Below are 6227 nucleotides of genomic sequence, written 5' to 3'. Positions count from 1 at the left end.
CCCGTTTTTGTTCCTTGCACCTTGCCAAGATGAGAAAATCAGAACCTCAGTTCCACATTAAAATCAAGAAGTGAGACAAAAACCCAACCAGGAACCTGGTTGAGGTGTGCTCAGCATTTTTTTTTCAATATTCTTGCTTCAAGTATCAAAACGTTGATTATAAGAAAATTAATAAAGAATTTTTAAAATGTTGGGGCTTTTTTGTGTATCATTTTTACATGTGTTTTTTAAACAGATATGGTGTGTATTGCAAATTATTTTGTCTGAGCATTTATATTCGTTCAAGGAGCTGGTTATAAAATTAGAATATCATGTAAAAGTTGACTTATTTCAGTAAAGTGAAACTTGTATATTATATTCATTCATTACACACAGATGTATATATTTCAAATGTTTATTTATTTGAATGTTGATTATAACCAACAACTAATGAAAACTCCAAATTCAGCATCTCAGAAAATGAGAATATTGTGTAAAGATTCAATATTGAAGAGACCTGGTACTCTAGTCAGCTAATTAACGCTTGTAAATGTCTTCAAGGCTCAGTGTGACTTATCTGTTTAAATAAAGGTTGAATTAATTAAAACACTCAACACTTGCAAAGGCCTTTAAATGGTCTGTCTAGTTCTGTAGGCTACAGTCATGGGGAAGACTGCTGACTTGACATTTGTCCAAAAGACGATCATTGGCACCTTGCACAAGGAGGGCAAGACACAAAAGGTCATTACTAAAGAGGCTGGCTGTTCAGAGAGCTCTGTGTCCAAGCACATTAATAGAGAGGCGAAGGGAAGGAAACGATGTGGCAGAAAAAAGTGTACAAGCAATAAGGATAAGTGCACCCTTGAGATGCTTGTGAAACGAAACCCATTCCAAAATTCATTCATTTATTCAACCTTTATTTAGACGGTTTAATCCCATTTACATTTCCTTTACAAGAGAGACCTGATGTCTTAACAAAGAGTGATGACAACAGTGAATAACAATGACAACAATAGACAGTCATAAAATATTCATAGGTATACAAATTTAAGTTTCTTTTTTTTTTTTATTAAACAAAACAAAATTGCAACCAAAAGGGCATTCATGAGGAATAGTAGCAAAAAACAGCTAGATAATAAGGCGAATGTGGAAAGCTAAAAACAGGAACATGTCTGCATTGGTCCCTGCCAGGAGTCCAACAGATTCTTAAAGCCACTTTGAGAGGTCAAGGTCGAGAGCTTCAGATCTTTTTGCAAGATTTGCAAGACCAATTTCTGATAGCTTATGACACAAGATGTCATGATCCACAGTGTCAAAAACTTTAGACGGGTCTAAGAAAAGTGTGGCACAACACTCCTTAATATCCAATCCAAAATGTGAGGGAGATTCACAGAGTAGACTGCAGCTGGAATCAGTGCTTCAAGAAGCACCATGCTCCAACGTATGCAAGACAAGGGGTTCATCTGTCACATTACTTGTGTCATTCACTCTTGAACAAGAGACGGTGTCAGAAGCATCTTGCCTGGGCTAAAGACAAAAAGGATTGGACTGCTGCTGAGTGGTCCAAAGTTATTTTCTCGGATGAAAGTAAATTTTGCATTTTCTTTGGAAGTCAAGGTGCCAGAGTCTGGAGGAAGAGCAGAGAAGCACAGAATCCACATTGCTTGAAGTCCAGTGTAAAGTTTCCACAATGATGGTTTGGGGGCCATGTCATCTGCTGGTGTTGGTCCACTGTGTTTTCTGAGGTCCAAGGTCAACGCAGCCATCTACTAGGATGTTTTAGAGCACTTCATGATTCCTGCTGCTGACCAACTTTATGGAGATACAGATTTAATTTTCCAGCAGGACTCTGCACCTGCACAAAGTGCCAAAGTTACCAGTATCTAGTTTAAGGACCATGGTATCCCTGTTCTTAATTAGCCAACAAACTCGCCTGACCATAACCCCATAGAAAATCTATGGTGTACTGTGAAGAGGAAGATGATACACCAGACCCAACAATTCAGAAGAGCTGAAGGCCACAATCAGAGCAACCTGGGCTCTCATGACACCTGAGCAGTGCCACAGACTGATCGACTCCATGCCACGCTGCATTGATGCAGTAATCCAGGTGAAAAGAGCAACAACTAAGTATTGAGTGCTGGACATGCTCATACTTTTCATGTTCATACTTTTCAATTGGCCAACATTTCTAAAAAATATATATTTTTAATTGGTCTTAAGTAATATTCTAATTTTCTGAGATACTGAATTTGGGGTTTTCATTAGTTGTCAGTTATAATAATCAACATTAAAAGAAATAAACATTTGAAATATATCTGTGTGCGTAATGAATGGATATATGCTTCACTTTTTGAATGGAATTACTGAAATAAATCAACTTTTTCATGATCTTCTAATTTTATGACCAGCGTGTGTGTGTGTGTGTGTGTGTGTGTGTGTGTGTGTGTGTGTGTGTGTGTGTGTGTAAATAAATAAAGTTAAAAAAATGCACGATGAAGCTGAATTAAGTGCAGCTCGAGTACAGCAGTCTGACAGCTGCAGGGAAGAAACTGTTTCTGAGCCTGGTGGACTTGCTCTGAATGCTCCTCAGCCACCTGCTTGAGGGGAGGGGCTGGAACAGACTGTGCAGGATGAGTGGAGTCCTTCATGATGCGGAGCGCCTTCCCCCTACATTGTGAAGTGTAGAGGTCCGTGGTGGTGGGAAGTGTGCTCCCCACAGTCTTCTGTGCAGCTTTAACCACCCTGCAGAGCCATCCTCTCAGCAGCAGCACAGCTGCACTGCCACACGGTGATGCAGAACGCTCTCCACCACAGCAATAGAAGCTCCTCAGGACAGAGCTCCCAAGTCCAGCTCTCCGCAGCTTCCTGAGGAAGTAGAGACACTGGTGGGCCTTCTTGACCAGACAGGAAGGGTTGGCACTCCAGGTGAGGTCACTGGATATATGCACCCCCAAGTATCTGTAGCAGGAGACCATCTCCACAGCTGCTCCTCTGATGTGTAGGGGATGAAGAGGATCCTTGTCCCTTCTGAAATCCACCACCATATCCTTGGTCTTCTTCACATTGATGCAGAGATTATTGTATCTGCACCACTGCACCAGGTGTTCCACCTCCTCTCTGTATTTGGACTCATCATTGTTCGTGATGCGTCCCACTACCGCTGTGTCATCCACAAACTTCACTATATGGCAGCTGGGGTGTCTAGCTGAGCAGTCATATGTCAGCAGAGTGAAAAAGAGGGAGCTCAGCACGCAGCCCTGGGGCGAGCCTGCAAGTGATGAGGGTGATGGAGGAGGAGACGATGTTGAGGATCGAGACAGTCTGATGTCTGTTGGTCAGGAAGTCCAGAATCCAGTTCCCCAGTGTGAGACTCAGTCCAAGAAAGGAGAGCTTCTGCACCAGGGTCTGTGGGATGATGGTGTTGAAGACCGAGGAGAAATCCAGAAAGAGCAAATGGATGTAAGAATTTCTGCTCTCCAGGTGGGTGAGGGCTGTGTGGACCTCAGATGAGATGGCATCAGAAGTGGAGCAGTTCCTTCTGTAGGCGTATTGATGTGGGTTCACAGTGACGTCGATGGAGTTCTTGATGACCATCCTCTCAAAGCACTTCATGACTACCGATGTTAAGGCTATAGGTCAGTACATTCAGGCCTGTCACTGTGGAGTACTTGGGTACAGGGACAATAGTGGCAGACTTAAAGCAGGTGGGTGACTTAATGCCATTGGTGACTTAATGACTTAATGGTGACTTACAGGTGACTTAATGCCATTGACAGTCAGGTTTTGAAGATGTCTGTCAACATCTCAGACAGCTGGTGTGCACAGTCTTTCAGTACCCACCCTGGGATGTTGTCGGGACCTGCAGGCTTACGGGGGTTGATTCCCTGGAGGGTCTTCCTCACATCAGCTGTGGTATCACAGAGGAGCATGTCACCGGGTGGTGGCATAAGTCTGATGCTTGGGGAGGGTGTTAGGATCCTCAAAGCGAGCATATAACTTATTGAGTGCTTCTGGCAATGAGGGGTCCCTTGGGCATTGTGCATCCCTGATGTTGTAGTTCGTAATGCACTTAATGCCCTTCCACATGTTGCAGTCAGTCTTTTCCTCGCCTCTCGGAGTGCTGGTGCCTCACCTGTCCTGAACGCAGCGTCCCTAGTTTTCAGCAGAGCTCTCACCTCAGCATTCAGCCATGGTTTCTGATTCGGATAACAGGTTATTGTCTTGGTGGTGATGACATCATCAGCACACTTGGAGATGAAGCCAAGAACAGAGGAGGTGTATTCCTCCAGGTCCACCTCCCCCTCATATGTAGTCACCTCTCTGAAGACCTGCCAATCTGTGCACTGAAAACAGTCCTGGAGCACAGAGTCTACATCCCTGGGCCACACAGTGACTGTCCTCTTTGCCTAATCCAGCAGCATCATGTAGTTTAATAATTGCAAGTTAATAACAGAAAAAGCTCATAATCCACAGAGTGGATGGGCAACATTAAGGCTGTACAACAAATCCATGATAACAAATTTGGTTTAAATATAAATGTTGGTTTCTACCTTTTATTCTGTTTTCATTTTGCGCTCGTTTTAATTCCGTTGCCCTGCTTGCATTTGCTAGCCCCTTGTTTGAAGCATCCACAGATTTTAAATTCCACAACTCATGAAAATTGTAACTTTTTCTGTAGATTGCAGTAAACAGTTTTTTTTATTATTGGACATGGCCTTTTTAAGCTTGCTTGTTGAAAACAGTCCAACAAAATCTAAACATTCTGGTCCTTTTTTAGCACCATTTAGTTTTCAAACAAAAATGGGCAAACAGAAATGATTACTTTGGAGAAGCATGAAGCCCTGCTCACACTTAAAATCTACCAGAACAGCTTCATCCGTCACATCACATCTGTGAGAGTGACTAAATTAATAATGCTTTGCATGTTCAGTTATAAACTTGTAGCCAAGGGCGCCAAAAAGGGTATGAAGTTTACATGTCTGCTGTATGTGTGTGTGTTTTGGGCTGAAACTGGTGTTTTCTTGCCGTGCTCCGCTCCACAGTAAGGCTGTAATCACCCTGGGCATAATTAGAGAGGATTCAGTGGGAGGCAGAGACTGTTTGGTCAGACTTCGCCCCAGCTAACCCAGAAATAACCATTTCTGCAACATGTTTGCAGCTGCTCTCATTAAATCATAACTTTGAGTGGGGTAAAAGAAAAACTCATGAGGTGGTGAAATAGATTTGTATTGCACAAAAAAATGGTTTGAAAATCAAATGTAAGGATCCTAAATGTTTGTTGCACAAACACAAACTTAGAAAGAAAGACAAGAGGATGGAAACTTGTGGAGGGAGGAGGTGCTGAAAATAGAGGGCCGGGCATCAATTTTCTTTGAGGAGACGTTTCAGAACGGAGTTAAAAGAAAACTCAGTAGAACTGAGCGGGGAGGGTAAACTCTCACTCTCCCTTTCTTCTTGCTGCTGCGCCTCATTCTCATCTTTCAGTCTTCGGCTCTGCGTTCAGCTGAACATCAGACAAACCAGCAGACGAGCGTTCTGTGAGTATTTAAGTTCACTTTTATCAAGTGGGAATTTGGTCAAATCAGAGGGATGACAGAGGCTCAGCTTGGTGATTCTTATCAATTTATTACAAAAGAAAAGTTGAGCAGAACATTTAGCCAGATTGTAACATGATATATTTGATCATTTATCTGTGAGGTCAAGGCCACTAATTGTATCATATTTATCACAACATGACCCAACATCAAACTGTACAGTACAATTCTGTCCCACGAAAGGAGGACGTCTCCAAAGTCCTGGAAGTGAATCTTGTTTTACATACAAGTAGTGTTTTCATTTCTCAGTATTTCCCAGTTAAAGCTCTGTTTGTGTAATTCTGCAACTTTTAAGATAAAATACTGAACTACTCGGTTTTAATGTTCTGCGAACAAAACTGACCTTAACTAAATGGGTACAGTTAAAGGTTGCCTGGTTGTCCATGGTTAGGGATTATTTTGATAACAATTTTTAATTTTATGTTCCATGTCTTTTCCTAATATATTGTCAGTTTTAATAATGGTTTAATGTTTGCTTTTATCTTTCAACAATAAGTTTTTTTTATTTATTACAGAGAAAGCATGGTTTGCTTCTTTTCCTCTTTTATTAATTAAAAACAAACTTTCCACAATATAACAATTTACTGCACATAGAAAAATAAATAAATAACAAGTTTTATATATATATATTTATAGTGTCTAGAACCAGAG

General features: G+C 41.5%; 1 protein-coding gene across 1 annotated transcript in view; it reads left to right on the top strand.

Annotated features, from left to right (window-relative positions):
• Positions 1-5464: 5464 nt before the first annotated feature.
• Positions 5465-6227, top strand: part of tmem119a (transmembrane protein 119a) — a 4813-nt gene continuing 4050 nt past the window's right edge. The window contains exon 1 of the mRNA XM_037680421.1: positions 5465-5519. The gene's annotated coding sequence lies outside the window, so the exon portion shown is untranslated. The remainder of the gene's footprint in view (positions 5520-6227) is intronic.

The sequence above is a fragment of the Nematolebias whitei genome, chromosome 8 (assembly GCF_014905685.2).
Source record: "Nematolebias whitei isolate Nwh7 chromosome 8, NemWhi1, whole genome shotgun sequence".
Taxonomy (NCBI): domain Eukaryota; kingdom Metazoa; phylum Chordata; class Actinopteri; order Cyprinodontiformes; family Rivulidae; genus Nematolebias; species Nematolebias whitei.
This window is presented reverse-complemented; position numbering and strand designations above follow the sequence as displayed.